The 20,570-nt window shown below is 40.1% G+C and overlaps 1 long non-coding RNA gene across 1 annotated transcript in view; it reads left to right on the forward strand.

Moving 5' to 3' along the window:
• LOC102042119 overlaps nucleotides 1-18,014 on the forward strand; it is a 44,494-nt gene extending 26,480 nt beyond the window's left edge. Inside the window, exon 3 of the long non-coding RNA XR_265306.2 lies at nucleotides 17,712-18,014. This is a non-coding gene — a long non-coding RNA (uncharacterized LOC102042119). The remainder of the gene's footprint in view (nucleotides 1-17,711) is intronic.
• The last annotated feature ends 2,556 nt before the right edge of the window (nucleotides 18,015-20,570 follow it).

Here is a 20,570-nt window from a genome sequence, read left to right on the forward strand (position 1 = left end):
TGGGTGGTTTGGCATGGAAAGGCATTAGCATACATTCATTGTCCTTATGACCATAATGCTTATGGTGCTTATCCAATAGATGCATGAGAAAATACACCTAAGCATGATGCTTTAGGTCATGATTCCTCTAAATTATATAAATGTGCTCCTGGGAGTTAAATGTTTGAGTGTTCTTGTTCTTTCCTTCATCTCAGTCTGTTCTTTAATATCATATGAGTTAAGTTTTGCCTGAGCATCCAGTGTAACCTTTTGTGGCTTTTGTCTTTGATTTCCCTGGAAAGAAGTGGCAAAGTACCTGGAACTGGTGCTGTCCTACCAGCCCTGATTTATCTGTGTGCCTACCCTGACTCTAGTGTGATCCATAAATCATCTCTGGTTGTGTCTGTCTGCACATCAGGGTTTGGATTGGAGCATCCAGGAATGTGTGAGAGTCTTTGCCTGTAAGTGCTGGTTGATGTGTAGAAACAAATTCTTGTTTCCACCAGTGCAGTTGAGTCACCAGACTGGTGTGGGTGTAAATGGGAATTCCATTACAGGAACTTGTTGAGCTTCACTAGGCACGACGTCACCAATTGTTTTTCTCATGAGGTAGTCTCTTTTTTTAAGGAGCCCTTTGTAGCATGAATTTCAAAATTGTCTGGCACATATAAATCACTGAAGTAGGAAGATTTCCAGTGGATTGGCAGATAATTATCTTTTTATCACAATGATAGAGCTGGTGCAAAAATGACACTTTGCATTATCTGAAGCTGTCACTGTAATTTGAAATTAGGCCTTGAATGCCAGCCCTGGTAAAATCAGTGGGAAGAGAAAAAGCACTGTAGCTGACACTGCAGCATGAAAACTTTAGGGATTAATTTACCTGAAGTAACTTGGAATTAAAAAAAAAAGACTAGGGAGTATCATGAGAATAAACAATTGTGCCTTGAAGTCTGGGTTGTTTGGACAGTAAGGATCCAGGTTTGGTAGCACAGGGAAATCTGAGGCTAATGGCCTTGATTACTGCAACTGTCTTTTTTCATGTTAGAGTACAGTGTCCCATAGCTAGCCCTGTTTCTCCAGGCAATGTACAAAAATGCGCAAAATGTATCATTTTATGCCAGGAACGTGAGAAGTGAGGTCTTTCACCTGCCAGCTGATTCACAAGGGCTTGTTAGAATATATTTCTCCCATTTTAACTAAGGCTAATTAGACAGAGGCAGTCACTGCTATCTACCAGACTTTCTTCCTTCATTTTTTCTCTCTTATTTTTTGCCTTTTGCCCTACTGTCTGGCGTATTCTCCTCTGTGTTTTAAAGCCAATTTAATACCTTTTTCTCTTGCCAAGTGCTTTCTGATTGTGGCTCATCCCGCCCTACTCTATTCCAGACCCATTCTATTGCCTTATATTTTGGTTTTCTTCTTTAGTTGGAAAGCTATTGTTGGAATGGATAAATCTCATTCTCTATAACTACAGGAAAATTGCCAGTATAATAGAAACTGTTTGTAAACTTGATTTTCTTTTCTACAAAGGCTTGACTGGAAGATTTTCCCTGTAACGATTCTATAACAATCAGTAAAAAACAAAATTTAAAAAGCCTAAACAAAACCAGAGGAAAGCCACAACCCTCCCTCCCTCTAGGCATTGAGTTTCTCATCAGTTGTCATTGCAAATTTCCACAAATGTTTTTGGCACCATTTCGAAAATTTTAGCTCTGTGTTATTACGCTTTTGTTTGATTAATGACTAGTTCCAGAGATTTCCTCTGGTGATCCTCACATGAGACATAAAGAATTATCAATTGCCTCAGCAATGTCTGGGAGCAGAGTATGTCAAGGATGCAGTTTGCTTCCCTGAGTTTATAATGGAACATCCCATTGTACTCCTTGCCCTAAGGTACTAATTTGATACATTCTGCATCTGCCTGGCCCAAGAATTGCAGGTTTGCCATAGCAAAGTGAGAGACTATATTAAGAAATTGCTATTAGCAACCATCATATCCACACTTATCCCCATTCTATGAAATGTTCAATTTGGCCTTACTGTATTTGTTCAGTTTTATATGTACAATAGGATAAACTCGAGTACTCCATAGCAACCTACTCCTGAATACTAACAACTCCACTACCAAAAATTTTATTCCAAATGGTAGTGAAAATACTGAGCAAAATAGTCCTGTTCTACTCCATTGGACAGCTATAAATCCAAGTAATTATTTCTCCACTTACACATTTCAGATGTGTGAGGAAGGTAAGTTTTGTAATTGATACATCCTTTCCTGAGATGAGCTACACAATGAAAGAATCTTTATTTCAGAGTTGTGATTAACCCAGTTTCTAATGCACAGGCTTCTGTGACAAGAGTTAGGGCTTTGTTGTTGAACTTGATTTTACTCTGAAGTGTACCAATCAGGAAATGTTCCATTAAAAGTCAGCTGCAGCCTGAAGCCCATCATTGTCATTCTGTCTGATATTTTGTCTGTGGGGAAAATTGGCTATTGCAGCTGCTGCATTGCCTTTCCCTGCTCTCACCATCATTATCTGTTTCCATGCAGTGATTCTCTTCTAAGATGGCTTAGAGGTCCCTCTTCTTTAAACAGACTTTTTATATGTCTGCTGCCTGCAGTCAGACTATCTACATATCCTGGGAAAGTATGCATAGCAAAGCAGTATGATATTAGGCCTTTGAGATAGGGTAGTGTTTTTATGAATAAGAAAAAATGGCAAACTAAGAGGAATAAAATGCAGTGTTAGAAATTGGGGTTTCATGGTGTCTACCATCATTTACCTCAGAGACTCCTTGCTACCTTTTCTGTCATTTGGAGCATTTTACTCTGCATTTGATTTCTCTGTAGAAGCAGTATTTTTATCAGCTCATGCTGGTTTTCTTATGACTTCAAACATCTGTGGCTACAGGTCTTCTTGAAGTTTTTTATTTCTCAGTTTAGGAAATAATGTTAATAGAAAACTTTGTGTTCTTTAATATCTTGAATCAGGAAAGAACTGAAGCATGTACCTGAAGATAAGTAAACATTGCAGTAGAACTTAATTCAGGATTATTAGGACTATATTTAACCATTAATTTCAACCAATGTAATTTTCATAAGTTTCTTTCAGTACTAGGACTTTCTTGTGTCCCTGTATATATGCAAACTTTTGATTTCAAGAGATGAGATTTTGCAGTAGCTGAATGAAGTCTAATTGTGTAAGTTTTTCCATTCCTGTCGAAATAGCCTGACTGTTCTAACACCAGTTTATCTAATGTGTAAACTGGCCAGCAGGACTTCATAAAATTATTCTTTACTTCAACAGTTTTAGCCCTTGGTCTTTTCTCAAGAAAGATTTCTCATGACTTCAGTAAGAATTTTGCTTGAGGCCTGTAGAATCCTATTTAAGATTTAACTGTGCTATTTGACAATTATTGGTTATAACACACTGAAAAATTATCCAGTATGAATCCCTAGTGGATGTAATTCTCAGCAAATTGGGTGTGGGCAAGAAGTGGAACATTTCAAGAAGTGTCATTATTTATATTATTCAAGAGAAATAATTTGATGGTATTTTAAGAATACCATTTTAAGAATGTCCCACTGGTTAGTTAAAAAGAGAAATTGAAAAGTAATATTTAAATGCAGTTCCACATAATCAGCCTGAAAGACTCTGGTACAGGATTCCAGTCCCATGGCTAATGGCAAAGAGTATTTGTTTGGAAAAATAGAGTGGAGATTTTAACCTACTGATTTGTTCCATATAACATATTTTTCCACTACTGCAACATGCTTTTCAATAGTGTCACGTATAAACCCCTCCCAAGGTTTAAATTTATGGGGGAAAGGTCAATGGAAATCCTTTGAGTTTAATATGAAGTTCACAGCAGATGCAAAGCTGCAGTTTACTCTAAAAGGAAGTGTCAGTACACTGCTGTCCCTGAGACAGATATATTACCATGCCTTCACCCCTCATATGTTTATTTAATGTTGGATATGCAATGATCAACCTTGCTGTCCTATTTGGGCAGCACAGAAGCCTCCTCAAACACACAGCTGAGATATTCTGGTGCAAAGTGCTATCCTGGTAGTCATAATCCCTCCACTTCTGTCCACAGAAGATGCTGAAAGGAAGGAGGGGAAGAAGGACATTTAGGTCACTTCGGCCATCTCGAGTCCCCCAGCCTGTTGGTGCTATAGCTGTGGCAGCTATTTCAGCTTGGGGTAATGGCAGGGAGAGAAGCAGGGAGCCAAATGCATCTTACTGATGTCTTCCTCTCAGTGTCTTCTCAGCTCAATATGACAGCAGTGATCTTTTCCTAAGTCCTTAGGGAGTATACTCTGTAAAATACAAATTTCTTTGCCTTTTGAATTATGTTTCTATTGACATCTGACCTTTACTTTGCTATAACTTTCCAACTGTGCATCATTTCAAAGAACAGTTTGGTCTTGTAGGTAGCTGAAGAGCCTCCCTTAGACCAGTGGCTGCCAGCTCACTTTTGTTGTTTTGTCAGCATTTCTGGTGCTTTCCCTCAGATACTCTTTTTTTTTTTTTCTTTTAACAGAAAACTTGTGTTTATTTATTGTTTGTAATTATAGAAGCCATTTAATCACAATATTTAACTATGTTGCCAGTTTAGGACTAGAGCCAGTTTAGATTACTTTTAATTTGAACAAGATTTTCTAAATGAAGCCCTTTTGCAGTGGCTGTCAACTCAATTAGAGACTAGAATCTTAACTCCAGTTTAGGTCAGGCACTTGGAAAGGTCTGTAAGCCTGTCTTTAGCTCTTACTGACTTCTATTCAAGGTGGCTTAGAGGTGAATATGCTCTGCAATGCCTTCCTAGCCCAGGGCCTGAATATCAGCACAGGGCTTGGGAATTTTCATGTATTTTATCAAGCCAAAGAAGAAATGTAGCAACAACTATTTGTTTTACGACTTCCCTTAAAAAATAATAATTTATTTTATTTCAATGACTATGTATTTTATTGGCATATTAATTTCCAGGTAGATTGAGTTAGCAGCAGCCAGTGATCATAAATTTTGCAGGGAAAGGTGTGGGAGAGGCAAAATGGGCTGGGATGTGTCGGACCCCATGAGTGTGGTCCAGTGTGCTGGGGGTTTATAGTTCCAGTCTTGAACTGGAATATACCCTGTACAAGTTGTGCTAGAAAAAATTATGAGATCCTGCCAAGTTTTTGGAGATGTGGAGACCCACTGTGGAGTCCACCACACTAGATTGCTTTTCATACAGTGCAGTTTGCACTGAGTAAGAAAAGGCTGGAGCCAAATTCCCTGATAATACATCAGGGATTAAGGTGGGCTAATGGAGCAAAGATCAGTCAAGTATATATATATATATATGTATATCTTTATAAAACGGTTGCTGTCTCCAAATATGTTCAGCTTTAACCATTGCAATTAAGTAGCCAATTTTGCTGTTTCTATTAAACTAATGAGAAAAATTACCAAATAAGAGCAGATTAAAGCAGAGGCAAATAGCAAACATTTTTTGAAAGGGAAAACCAACTTGTGTTCTGAGAAAACCCTTCATGAATGCTGTGCACTGGTTTTCGTTGCTAGAGGGCAGCCTGGTATAAATAATAAGAGTATGAGACCTTAAGGTCTGTGAGTGTAACCTCTCTGAGTTTAAACAGGATACTTTTCAAGGATATTGGTGACTTCTTAGTTTTATGATCAATATTTAATTAAGAAACCCCTATTTCTACTTTGATTTCTGTCTCAGTGATGTTAACATTCATGTGTCCACATTGCTCCAGTTTCTTTTTGACTCTTCATAAATGCTTAAGAGACAGTCGACTTGGTCACTCTTCCTGTTGCAACAGCTAACATAAGTAAAGAAATTATGAGATTTTAAGAACGGTTTCCTAATTTGTTTTATTTACTACAGGATTTTCCACTCCCCCTGTATATGACATCTGAAAATATTCGTGTATTATCCCCTGAAACAGAAAACTGTATGGTATAAAATTTGTGACCAATTATTTATTTATTACTCATGGGTGTTGCTTTGCATTCTGTCTCAGAAGAGTGTGGCTCTGCTTTATGTTGCTCCTCTTTGACTATTCCTTATTTTGCTAATGTAATGCTTGCTGTACATGCATTTTAAAACTGAATATGGAATCAGTTTTTTGCACAGTGCTCATAAACAACCAATCATTAGAACAATACTCGGAATAAATTTTCATTTCAAATACTTTTACGACCCAATTTTCATTTGTAAACTATTATGAAATGTAAGTATCCAGCAATTTCAGTAAAATTATTTAGCTTTTTATGGCTAGATAGAGCTCTTTGAGGTGTAGATGTCAGCATAACAAAATCAGTGTTTTAAAATATGGCAAATGGGGCTTCTATGTGGTACACCTTTCTCAGGCATCTAAAAACTAAGAACATCTCCAAATTGGGAGCTACTTCTGATTATTTGACTGTAATTGCTCTAGATGCTGCTACTTTCAGTCTCCTGTGGGGATTTATTTTGGTTAGGTTGTTATTCATTTAACATAATTCACAGAAATAGGCAAAAGCATCTACAGGGCTGCCCTAAGCTTCCTTCAGCTAGGCTGGCTCACAGGGACACTCCCTGACTGAGTCTGGGAAGGGCTGAGCTTCACATTCCAGCCCTGACCCTGACCGTGCACTTTGCACTGAAAAGCTGTCAGCTCTCCAGCCTGATGTGGACCTGGATGTGAGCAATTTCTTAAGCTCAGTTTACCTTGCCAGAAAAACCACATTTCATAGGAGAATCCTCAGTGTCTTTTTAGGGAAACTTTATGCACTTGTAAACTAATATGGATCTAAGTGAAGATTCCAGAAGTAGCACCAGTCACAAAGTCTCTTCCATATTGTCCCAGACGCTGTCCCTGAATCTTTAAGCTCTGTTGATGCCTTTGAGATCTATGATGATCTGAGAAGAGAGGTTGTAAACAAGTAGAGGTTGGCCTCTTCTCCCAGGCAGAAAGTGACAGAACAAGAGGACGTGGCTTCTAGCTGCACGAGGATGGTTCAGATTGGACATCAGGAGGAATTTCTTCATACAAAGTGTTGTAAAGCATTGGAGTGGGCTGCCCATGGAGGTGGTGGAATCACCATGTTCAAGAAACAGCTGGACATGGCACTTAGACCATGGTCTAGTTGACAAAGTAGCGATCGGTCCAAAGTTGAGCTTGATTATCTTGGAGGTCTTTTCCAACCTAATTGACTCTGTGACTCAGTGACTGGGATTGTCAGTCCTGCTGCTGGGCGTGAGTGCTGCTGTGCTGAGACAACCTCCTATGTCCTGGGGCAGTTCCTTCTACAGCCAGCAGCTCCATTTCCTCCCATTTCCTAAAGTGAGAGCTGGAACAGCTTTTTGGTAGTTCTTAGATCTCTTGGGTTAGAATAAACTTTCCCAGGTTAAGTTCCCCCATCACTGTTACGTAGCTTTGTCCTGTTCTCCCCTGTACCTGCCATATACCAATTTATGCTGGCAAGGGAGTCCTGGAGTGGGTACTGCACTGCTGTAACCTCCAACATCTTTCTGCAGGGGGGAGCAACAGTCTCTGCAGGCTGGCAATCTGCTTACTTTCTCCAATACTACAAACAGTTCATTTTTTAAGTCTATGCCTTTATTTGCAGGCTCTCGGTATGAAATTTCTTTTGGTTGTTTGTCTAGTTTTTAGTTTCACAACTAAAGAACAAAAAACACTTTTAGACCTTCTTTAAAACATGGGGATTTTTTACTGTGAAGCAAAAAGCAGCCAAAAACACACAGTTCTGAGTAAGTCAAATTATACTGCATTCTTGTGTTTGAGTAAGACACAGAGCAACTAAAACAAACTAACATAAACAGGGAAGCCAAATTAAATACTTACATTTGTATAGTGCAAGAGGATCCTGGGCTCAGGAATGAAATTCAATCTTTATTTATTTTTTGAGTAGGCAGTGCATAAAATAGTTGAGGATCTTTGCAATGCGACTGTACGGTAGTGGAATATTTTTGACTAAAGAATCAGCTCCTACAGTATTGTAAAAGGACTAAGTGTTTGCTCAGCATGCAGGAGAGCTTTCACAAATCTAGAGGATCACTGAATCAGTCATAGCTCTTCATAATGCAAAAGCAAATTATCAAATGGATACCTGACACCAAATGGGGAAGAGAGCATTTGGATGTCTAGTGAGCACATACACAATCTGCTTAGCATTGGAAGTGTGAAGTTCTGCTTGAAGCAAAAATGATTGTGGTATGTAAGGAATGCAGATGTTTATCTACAATATCATTGCCACTGGGCCTTCTCACAGCTCTCCTAATAACAGCAGAAAGAGCTTTTGGGCTTTTCCAAAACAAATCTGACCTTCACATCACTCCCCACTTCAATGTGCTTTGTACAAAAGAATATACATGAAAAAGTAGCTGCAGCATAATATGGATGTTTATAGCTGAAGATTGGGGTAGAAAGATTTCATTTGGAGGCGCTGCAATTCACTCACAGATTATTCACTCTGTGCTGGTAACTCCTGTGCTCCTGAGGTCTCTCAGCGTTTTGTCAGGTGCTGGCAAATGGTCCCAGAAAAAACGAGAGAGAAAATGGCTATTTTCTGCAGCTAGGTTGAATTGAAGAAGCTGCAATATATGAAATACTTTACTAGTTACTTTTCTGTGCACAGAAACGCCAGCAGCCACCACTGGGATGTTGGGGGAATTAAGGAAATGGGAGTGAATCGTAACCTTCATTAAGCAGTGGTCCAGTTAAGGACTATATGGGTGACCAGTACTTTCAGATTCATCTGCCTTTCTGAAGAGTTGTTAATGTCAGTAACAATATCATCAGGAATTCCAAATCCATGAAATCCACAATCATACTCCAGATTGCAGATGACACCAAGCTGAGTGATGTGGTTGACACACTTATAGGATGGGATGTCATCCAGAGGGACGTGGACAAGCTTGAGAAGTGGCCCATGGAAATCTCATGAGGTTTAATAAGACCACGTCCTGGTGCTGCACCTGGATCTGGATAACCCCTGGTATCAATCTAGGCTGGGGGATGAACAGAGGGTGGGCTGCTGGGTGAGAGGCTGGGCATGAGCCAGCCATGGACACTCACAGTGCAGAAAGCCAAACATGTCCTGGGCTGCATGCCCTGTGGGCAGCAGGGGATGGAAGGGATCCTGCCCAGCTCTGGTAGTGCTGTCCCACCTGTAGTGCTGCACCCAGCTCTGGGGACCCCAGAACACAAAGGACAGGGATCTGTTGAATTGAATCCAGCAGAGGCCACCAAAGATGATCAGAGGAATGGAACACCTGACCTGTGAGGAAAGGCTGAGAGAACTAGGACTGTTCAGCCTCAAGAAGAGGCCTTGGAGTGACCGAATTGTGGCCTTCCTGTGCCTGAAGGGAGTCCCCAGGAAAGATGGAGAGGGACGGTTTACAACGGCCTGGAGTGACAGGACAAGGGGGAATGGCTTCAAACTGAAAGGAAATAAGTTTAGAGTAGGTATTAGGTGAAAAATCTTCCCTGTGAGGGTGGTGAGGCTCTGGAACAGGTTGCCCAGAGAAGCTGTGGATGCCCCATCCCTGGAAATGTTCAAGGCCGGGCTGGATAGGGCCTGAATAACCTTGTCTAGTGAAAGATGTCTCTGCCCATGGCAGGGGGGTTGAAACAAGATCTTTAAGGTCCTTCCCAATCCAAACCATTACATGATTCCAAGATTTCCTTTTAGAGCTGTGTATGGAAATGTTTGTGTGGAATTTAAAAATGTTGTAATCCTGAATTATTTCAGCCTATCAGTCTATCAAAGGAATAGCTGTTTTCTCCTGTTTCTCAGCCCCCAAGTGGCTGCAGCAAAAAATATTTGTCAGGTTTCTCTGGAGCTTTTCCCCTTTATTATTGTCTGCACAGTCTCCACATAAAAGGTTACCAGCCTTGGCTTTTGCATATACAATTAATACTGGGTTTATGTTGTAATCCCACTTCAGTTTGCTGATCAGCCTTCCCCAGCTGTTATGATATGGAAACCAAAATATCAAGATGTTCTCGTTAAGAACAGTGGCCTGACTTCAGCTGCGCAAATGCATTTTTAGTCCTTTGTCAGAGACTAGATTTCTATATAGCAGTTTCCACAGAAACAGCAGGAGACTCAGTGGTCCTGGAAATCAGGCCCCCTGTTAGTTTGGTTACATATGGATACATAGGCACCCTATTACAGCTGGAAAATGAAAAGAGTTAATATTGGAGTTATTACTAGGTATTTCCCCTCTTGCCCCTCTGTGTCATATCATGGGTTGCTTTGGCACTTGTGTTACCCAGCCAGCTTCAGGGCCTGAGTGGCTTCCCCACTGAACCAGGCCAGAAGTGACCTGTCTTTTGGGAGTGAATCACTGATGAATTTTAAACAGAGTCCAAGACTCAGGACTGCTCTCATCTGTCAGCTGAAGGTCATGCTGTCAGTGTGTGTGTACCAGGGCTACTCAAGGTCGTGCTGTCAGTGTATATGTACCAGGGTTACTCAAGTGATGGACTCCAATGTGGATTTAGGAATAAGGCAGTTTTGCCTAGACAATTTATAGATCCCTGACAAGATTTCCCTCCACCGCTTTTTGTTTTTTGTTTTTTGGTTTGGTTTTTTTTACCGATTGTGAGGACTTCTCCCAGCATGGATCCTTCCCACAAGCTGCAGTTTTTCACAAACTGCACCAGTGTAATCCTTCCCAAGGGGTAAATTCCTTCAGGAACAGACTACTCCCACATGGGTTTTCCATGGGGTCACAAATCTTGCCAGCAAACCTTCTCCAGTGTGCATTCCTCTCTCCACACATCCACAGGTTCTGCCAGTACCCAAAGTCCTAACACAGAGAAGCTTTTGAGGCTGCTGCAGTGCTTGACAGGATTGAGGATTGTCCCCATTTCTATTTCTTTTTGAGGGCCAGGGACTTCTCATCCAAGTAATCTACACTGGTGGAGTGGCAATGTCAAAGGACAGTAAGCATCCATAGAGTGTAAGACTGCATATGGACCATTACTCAAGACAAAAAGGGAAATGTTTTACTGTAGTATATGCTGAGATATAAAACTTCCCAGCTTAACCACTTTCTACCTTCAGATCCATTTAGAGCTGAGTGGAGCTGACAGCATGAAGTGCATTGCACCCCTTGACACTGGATGTGCAGAGCATATGATGGGGCAAGCCATGAACACTTCTGTGTGGATATGGAGAAGTGCCAGACATTGTCCTGTCTGGAGTACTTGGGCATATCCTTAAACACAGACTGAACAAGCCTGTGGGCTTCAGACTTAATGGCCTTCTGGGCCTCAGTAGGTAACACAGTTTTTATACTGAGTTTTGCTGTGCTCAGTTTTGCTGCTGCTTGCAGGGAAGGGAGTGTGCAGCACCTGGCTTGTCCAGCAGCACTGCTTCTTCTGCACTGACCTGCTTCCCAACAAGGAAACCTCCACATTCAACCCAGTGGACCATGGTAAAAATTAGCAGAGTGAATTTGATGTTCATTATTTCCTCCTCCTCCTTGGCAGTATTCCTAGCAAATTTGGTACCTGAATTCCTAAAAGGCTCAATTCTAGATATAATTACCAGTTTGTGGGGGGCTCACAGGATGTCCATAATCAATGCTCAAGGGAAAGCCCTGAGAACAGCTGGAGCTGTGCTCAGAGCGGGAGAGATCTGTTCTGTGAAAGGTAATGGAAAACTTAATATTCTCTTTTGGTGCTGAGGTACTTGATCAATTTTTTTATTCTTTTTTGTTTACATTTTAGGTGCCCTTTTCTGATTTTTAGACATATGTGTACTTTTTCTTTCTCTCTCCTATGAGCTCCTCTCCTATGAGGATAGAATTCTGCTGAAACCCTTCCCCCAAAACCACAGACAGATGCAGATTAAAGGTATGTGCTTTTGCAAGAGGTCTGTATTCACGCTGTCACTCTCTGAATTAAGATTGCTGTGGTTTATGTATGTGCAGCTGCTTTCTAATTAAAGCCCACATCTGCCCCGGCTTTAACACCAGTCAACTGCAGTGAAGCCATTAACCCTCTCTGTTACTCTCCCCCCTTTTTCCTATGGGCACATGGAAGGCTAAATAGATTGAGAAATGAAAACCCAAAAGCCCAGTTCTCTCTCTTGCTGGGGTTATGCTCAGTACATCAGAAGAAGGAAGGGCATGGAAGCTAGGTCTCTCTCTGTTCCCTCAGGCTTAATAAGATTCTGTGTTTTAGTCTAATTTAGCACACACTCAAGGCTGGGCTGCAGTCCTTTATTCTGGTGCCCAAAAAGTTTTTACATTATTATGTCTGCTCCCAATCCGTTTAGTTGCTTAAAACTCCTGACAAGCCCCTTCTGGGAAGGATGTGTATTTGTTGAGTAAAGTGGGTTACCCTGTCATCCATCCACCCAAAGGATCCCCTGTGTCAGGGGAAGGAATCCTTGGGCATTTCGCACTTGCTCTGTGTTTCTTCAGCTGTACAAAAGGAGAGCCAGGAGAGTCTGGCCCTGGAGACTGTGGCCTTTGCTCACAGCCAGCTTGTAGAATTCAGGAGGCCTTGTCATCCAGAAGGGATGTTTGTATGATTCTCCTAAATGACAGAGAAGATAAATGAGTACAGATGAAAGTTTTCTCTTGTTTCCTTGGGACTGAGCAATAAAGTAGGGAATCTGTAATACCTATTAAAAAAAAAAAACCAAACAATACCACCAAAACACTAGAAGAACTATGGAAAATTTGGCGCCTCTGGCTTCTTGAGCACTGTTTAGGCTTTCAAAACTGAATCAGCCCAAGTTCATGGCTGCTCTTGATAACTTCTGACACTTCATCCAAATGAACTATTCAGATCCTGGGTGGAGTAACACTAATGGTGATGTAACAGACCTGAGGTCAATGCATCTCCTCCCAGTGTGTGGTCTGTGAATAATATGTGGGCCTGTGGGTCCCAGAAGCGGTGATCTCTTTGTGAAAGAATTTGACAAAAAGGGTAGCTGTATCACAGTTAATACTCCCATTTCCTCAAAGAATCCATTCACTGTAAAGGAGGAAGGAACGTTCTTTTTCAATGTGTTTTTTCAAAAGCACTCAAAAGAGAAGGCACTCTGGCTGACTGGAGTTGTGTACACCTGAAGAAAGTCTTAATTTGAAATGAGTGCTTGCAAAATATACTGAAGTCAATGTAAGATGCAGGTGACTGACTGATGGTTTCTAAAGTCAGGTTTTTGTTTTGATGCCTTCAAATGGATTTCATTGTAGCATGTGAGCTGTGATTATCACAGACTATAGGAGGGTGTATTGAACAATCTTTCCTCTCTAAACATACTGATGGATATTTGAATTACAGAGTCAAAAAAAATTTTAATGAAGAATGCAAAAACACACCTGTTACCTCGGTGAGGGAACCCAGACTGGAAAGGGCTTACTTGTGGATAAATCCACAGATCTTAGGAGAATGGCCACTTGTGTCCCATGAACAGAGCATCCTGCATGACCAGATTTTGTGAAATTGGATTATATAGCAGTCTTTCAGAATTTGCTAATACCAGACTGCAAACATGAGGATGTCTTTCCCCAGGTACAAATGCTTAGAGGAATGTGAGTCAGTGATGAACAAGATGAATAAAGAGCATAGCAGCAAGTAGTTTCTTTTCCTATTTTTTAGCTAACAATCAGCTGCCATTTGGGCTGGTATTTATTTCAAGAAAGAAAAGTTCCTAGAATTATGTGATGCTTTAACTAGATAAATTCACTACAAGTGTTGCTAGTATTGATTTTTCTTGTCTATTTTTGAAGATGTCATATTTTCAACTTTCAAAGGCTTGTTGTTGCTTTTGGTTCAAGTCTTGCCTCTTTATTGCTTATTGTCAAATTGTATATCAAATCTCCCATCCAGCATTTATTCAGATACTGGCTTTGGACCAAAAATGACCCCTTTATTTGCTCACTACACACCTTACTTATGCAAGAATAGTGTATCATTTTCCTAATGAACAGCTGCATTTTAATTGCATGTCGTGGGAATAACCATCAACTGGTGAAATACAGTCTGCTCAGCCTTCAGTGCATGTATGTAATCACCACTCTGGTCACAAAACCCCAAATTTTCTTGCATCTCTTTTGTCTGCAATGGTTGCAGCAACATTCCTCAAAAGAACATCTGTGGAGGGAACTAGGTCACTAAACTACCTAACCCAACAGAAATAGCTAATGGCTTTTTGATGATTTTCAGTAATTTTTTTTCCTAGAGCCTCAGCTCCTAGAATAATTTGATTTTGCAAACATCTTGGTTTTCAAAAAACGTTCTCTAGCCCCTTGTGAGAAAAACTCAGAAATACAAACCTCAAAGACTTGAAATCTGTTTTAAAAAGTCCAAGGTCAATGAAAAAGTGTATTTGGATTTGACTTGTTTTTTAAATGCTTGAGACTGGAAGTCCTTAGTATCTCTCACACTTTAATGGTGCTTAATTATGTCCTTTCTAAAATTCAAAAATTGTAAGAGATACTGAAACTCTAGCAGAACGTAACCAGTTCCCACTAAAACCTGTTGGCTCCACAAAAAAATCTGTTCATATATTTCCATGAGTTGCTCTACTGAAGCAGGGCTGACTCACAGAGTTGAGACACCTTCTTGCAGCTGCTGAATGCAAAGGCAAATATCCCCATAACACTGCTGTGTTTTATGGGACTCTTCCAGTGCACTAACTGCCAAGAGCAAAGTAAAAACTCTTTCCTTTAGCCTTTAATTGAACTAAGTTCTCTTTGATTCAAGGGTTAGCTTTGCCTGAGCAATGAGTGCAGAACTGGGCCAGACAAGTAGTCCCAGTATAGATCAAAAGATTATTGTATGTAGATATTAGCAGCTAACATTATTGATATTAAAGAAGAGACAGACTGTGCTTACCATCTGCAGATGTTGGAGTGGGTGGGTAAGATCTGGGTTTTAGGGAATTGGAAACATTCTGGTTTGGTGTTTTTTTTCCATTTGGTTAATTATGAAATTATTATTAAAACAGATAACAGTGACTAATTTGGCCAATGAATTTAATGGGAGGAAAGCGCAGAAACAAAGCAAACAAAGACAAGAGAAAAAAAGTAGAAGCTTTAGCTTGTATTTAATGATATGTAATTGCTGTTTGTACTAGAATGAAGCATTTGCCCCTACCTATTAAGGTCATTTTACAGTTTTAAATGTTCAAATTTCAATCATCATTTCAACACATGATAAATATCATTGGCAGAGATTGTTGCTTCTGAATTGTACGAAGTGTAGAATACACATGTAACCTGCATCAGCCAATAAATCTGTGGTCCAAAGAAGAAAAATGTATCTATGGGTGTTGTTACCTATCTTATATATAATTAATTTTTTAATGTTTTCTGTTCATAGGCTGTTGCATTTTAAAGTTTTTAATACACAAGCAAATCTTTATGTTGTCTTTTGTTTAGGCAATTGCCCAGATATTGTTAATGTTTCTTTCTGCCTGCTGCTGTGAGAAAAATCCTCGAGGTATTTCTTTGTGTGCTAACTGTGACAGAGTAGCTTTCCTGACATTTTGCCTGCTTCAAAGAATGAAAAAATCCCTAACCCAAGGAGAACACCTGTGAACCTGGGCTGCTGCTAGAGCAAAAGTCTGATTCTAAAGGGAAGGCTGACTGAATTTTCTTGGTGTTGCAGATCATGTACCATCAAACTTAGATTACAGCAGATCTGTTTAAACACATTTAAAGAAGAATCATAGCTAATTTGTGGCAGTTTCTGGCACACAGAGCCAATTAATTCTTGTGATTGTTTATGGGAGATTGTGAACCAAGTCCACATTGTCTTCTTTCTCTACAATTTCTCTTCCATCATCAATTCTTTGTCTTTTCTGGACAGCTTCTTTTCAACTCCTTTGTCTTTTCTTAGGTATATGCTGTTTTCCTCCTTCCTAGATCTCACTGTGACTCTGCATCCTTGGGTGGTGTCCTGGATTAGGGCAAATTTGGAAAGAAACTTCCAAAGGGTTCTCTCTAGAAAGCAGATTCAAGTGACCCCTCCCCCAACTGGTTCGGGAAAAGATTTCCTTGGAGAAAAGTGGAAGAAACCTCTTTATTTAGAACGCAAAGTATTCACAAGCATAAAAAAAATATTAAACAATAAAACCTCTCATTGTTCTGAAGAGATTGCAAATTCAGAAAGTCCTTGTCATAGGGTGTAGCTCGGCTCGCTCCGTCCCTTATCAGTCCCTCCTGTGCTGGCAAATGCCTCATCCCAGGCCCTGGTGGCCCCCAGGTGTGAGCTCCCAGTGTTTTCTTGGGTTTTCAGTCCAGAGTAGGGTTGAACAGTTCAAAGAAAAAAGAAAAACCACAGTTTGGGGAACTTCTCTGCCTCAGATAGCTAAAAAAAACCTAACTAAAAAGCAAAGGAGTGCTCTGTCCCACTGTCTGTCCATGCTGCAGACAACACAGTCCAGGAGCAGGAACGTGTGGGAGCAAGTACAGTTTCTGCAAACTGTGCAGTGCTTCTACCCCCCTTCACTCTCAGAACTGGTCTGAAAGGTGCAGAACTTAATATCCAGCAGAAACAGAACAGATGATTGGGGATACCAGCATCATAAAGTCACCCTAGGACAGGGGGAAGGACCATCTTAGTGAATACAGGTATTGCCTTGATGTATTCTGCAGAGAACCTCTCAGTTGTGGGAGAGAACCAGTGGTGTGGTGACAGAGCAGCACATTGTGTCCTGGTTCTGCAAGGAAGCCACATCTTCCAGAAACACTGGGACAACACAGTTCATCTTTTATCATAATTCATCATCATAGTTCATTATTCAGCTTGAGCTAGGACTTTCCAGTTCAATGAAAAATGTGGGACCCTGGGGTGTATGTGGGACACCAGTTTTCACCTCCTAAATCCCACATTGTATCCAGGACTTTTCTCTCCTCCTGTACCAAGGTCAATTACTCTTGTACCTGCCGTTGTCCAAGTAGACAGCTTGGGTTACTCATGAATCACAGAATCACTGAGGCAGTGAGTTTGGAAAAGACCTCTGAGATCACAGAGTCTAGCCTTGGACTGATCACTACCTTGTCATCTAGACCATGGCACTAAGTGCCATATCCAGTCATTTCTTGAGCACTGCCAGAGATGGTGATTCCACCATCTCCATGGGCAGCCCACTCCAATGCTTTACAACTCTTTGTATGAAGAAATTCCCCCTGATGTCCCTCCTGAACCTCCCTGGAACAGCTTGAGGCCATGTTCTCTTGTCCTGTCACTAAAAAAGTGGCACCAACGGACTCTGCAGAGGAACAAGTGAGGATAGGAGGGCAAACACAAGATGTACTGCGCTGGTAGCACTTTGGCTCCAAGGAAAAAGCTGCTCTGTTCATGTCCTGAGGCAGCTGAGAGACCTTGGCTAAGAGCAAGGGCCAAACCAGCCCCAAAGCAGCAGCAGTGTGCTAGAACCCTTCCTTTCTTAATCTGCACAGCATAAGGACATGGCTTGCTTGAGGCTCTGCAGAAAATCCATGACAGCATTGAGCACTGACTCTGCTGAGTCAAATGAGGGCTTATGCTGCAAACCAGGTGCTGCTTCATCAGCCTTCCCTCAGCTCATTACATAATGTTAGTTACTACCAATGACTGTTTTCATCTACTCAGAGCCAGTGAACCTTAGACTATTTTGAAGGAGGAGTACATTACATGGGAGTTACAGGATGATAGAGTTGTCCAAGAACATTTAAAGTTGAATGTATTTGATATTATGCAGAAATAAAAAGACTGCAGGTGGCTGCTCTCTCCCCTTCATCTCTTGACTTCTGGACTGTGCTGCTGCAGATGATTTTCAGCCACTCCTATGCTGGGACATCAGATAATGGAAAGCTGCCCAGATACAGCTTGTGTCCTACTGGGAGGAGAAGAAATGTCCATCTTCACGTTCAGCTTCTCTGTGCATCACTATTTCATTTTGGCCAACAGAAATTGAAAAGAAATAAACAAAAGAAGTACACTTTCAGTAAAAGCGCCTACTTAGCTTGTTGGAACAAAGGGCTTTGAGCATATTAGTAATAAGCAATAAGTGACTGATTGTCAGAAAAAAACATTTACAATTGTGGAAATACATTACTGTGAATTAGGCAGATTTTTAGCTGACCTATGTAAAAATGCATGGTTTATGCATTAGGTTTTGTTTTCTTTTAGTACTGCTAGAGGAGAGGGACTGAGAAAAACTGGTTTGCATTGCCTTTTTAAAAATTATTCTCATCAATTTTGTGTGCTTCTATCATGCTTAATTGTAGGGATAATTTTAAGTTTTTAGGAAAAATTCTCATATTAGACTAATCCAGTCTAGACATTGATTTCAGTGGGCATTGGAACTTTCTTAAATAGTTTCCAGAAAGGTTTCTTTCATCACTGGTAAACTTGGACAGCAGACAAATGAAATGGATGAAAAATATGTATTTAGAGCATGGCATGTAAGAAAGGGATCTCAGTGCAACAGCCTGTCACCAAGATATTTGCTTTTGAAGTAGTTATTTTTTTAGAAAATACTTAACTTGCTGTAAAATGTATTATTAGTGAAAAGCTTCAAAGCAAAACATTCTTCCCTCCCAGTTTTGGTTATTTGATAAAGACAGGATTCTTAACATAATGATATGGTTGAACTGATTATGTAAAATAGCTTTTTAGCAATTAATATTTGAGTGAATGCCTTCTCTAAAATGAAACCATAATGGATCTTTGTGGCACTCTCAGATTTCCTAAAAAGACTGTTTAACTAAGCTTCTTCTGTATGAACAAAACAATAAAAAAATGTGTGAAATGCTAATTTTAGGAGTCTTCTGCTGTGCAATATCAGTCTCTTTGCTGGTACTGGGACAAATTTCTCTGTAATTCCCAATCTTTTATTTTGAAATATTTTAATGTAACCAGTGCATTTTTACTGTGATCATAAGGTTTCATTTTTATTTTTAAGGAGTTAAAAGAGAGAGTGGTACTTTCACATGGATTTGCAACAAACTTTGATGAGTTCCAGAAAAGTGACTGTTACACAAATATATGAGGAATGAAAAGAACTTGTTATCTTTAACAAGAGCTTGATTGGATATAATAAAAGTTCCTTGTTAATTTACTAAAGTTAGCAGTTATGCTGGTAATGAATTTATAATCAACAACATTTGATCTTCTGCGGAAGCTTTTGCTCCTTTCTCCCCCTCAAAATGTTTCTGGAGAGACTCCAGATAATTTCCTTTAATAAGGATTAAAACTTTAAAGGAGTGTTGCTTTATAGTGACCCTTTTTGGCAGTTTATCAGAACACTTATGCAGCTGGTAAATGTAACTACAGAATTCTGAGCAGGGATGACTACTTTTCCTTAAAGAAATCTCTCCTCTCCCCTCCCTACCATGGGCAGCACATTGTTTACAGCAACACTGACAAAATAAAGAATCACAAAATTGAGTTACGTGGACAGGAAGGCTTTGATTCTATGGGAATAGCTCCAAAAATGTCTTGTGTAATGCATATTAAATGAAGTCATTATCCTAGAACTTTGAAATAAGTCTATCCAAATAGACATGATCTGTTTTTTTAAAATAATTATGTTCCATTTAGAGTTCTGAGAAATTGTCTGTGTTTTTAACGTGAATTAGGACTGACATTCACATGGATCTCACACAAGGGCTGTTGAAGTGTTGTGCTGCATGTGTAGAGAAGTTTTCCTGTTGACTCATTTTGATTTTACAGTGCTTGTTACAAACTGGTATTGTTGGAATCAGTGTTTTACTGGGGAAGTGGCTCGATGTCTGTTTTTGTTTTGTTATTTTTTTAGAAGTCTCTCAATCACCTCTGTATTTCTTTAAGTTCCAACCCCTGCCAGGTACTATCCTGGTCTATGGGAGTGAACACCAATAGAGCCACAGATGGACAGGGTAGACAGACAGCCCATATAATCCATCCTATGCTGCTTTTATAAGTCTATAAAAATGCAATAAAGAAAAGAGTCTCATTAGGTAGAGGCAGGGGGCTGATGGATTTGCAGGCCACACTCAGTTTATAGCTGCCTTCTGTGTGAAAGTCCACCCTAGAGTGTGAGTTTACTCTGTTTGCCTTGGCTTGTTTAGTTAGACTTAATTTACTTCTGGTAATGTTGGGCATTATTGATGTTTTTGTGGTGATTTTCACCCCAGTTTGGCACCTAAGAATGGACCCACTCTCATTTTACTCAGTAGAAATAAAACCCCTTAAGCCAGAGGTCAGGAGAGAAGCTGAGTGAAAAGCTCCTAACCAAGTGTGAGTTGTCGGGAAGGCAGGACTGTTTAGTTGAAAGGAAAACTTAATGTCAAAGTTCTCATTTCAACTCCTGTGTGTTTTTCTGCATTGCAGCAAACGCCACCTCCAAATACTGAAAGAGTCTAAAAGAAAAAGATTTTGTACATAATCTCAAAGCAAGTAATTTGTTCTTTTGTGGTGGGAGTCTTTCCAGAGAAGAGTTTTTTACCGTAAAAAAAGTAAGAGCATGTGATTTTTAAATTTAAGTTCATTTTAAATCTCTCTGTGGAGTTGGAAGAGCTGGCTGCAGCAGTGCTGAAGTTTTTTCAGTCCATGCCTGTTTTTCTCAGCACTGCCA

The sequence above is a fragment of the Geospiza fortis genome, unplaced genomic scaffold, assembly GCF_000277835.1.
Source record: "Geospiza fortis unplaced genomic scaffold, GeoFor_1.0 scaffold157, whole genome shotgun sequence".
Lineage (NCBI taxonomy): Eukaryota > Metazoa > Chordata > Aves > Passeriformes > Thraupidae > Geospiza > Geospiza fortis.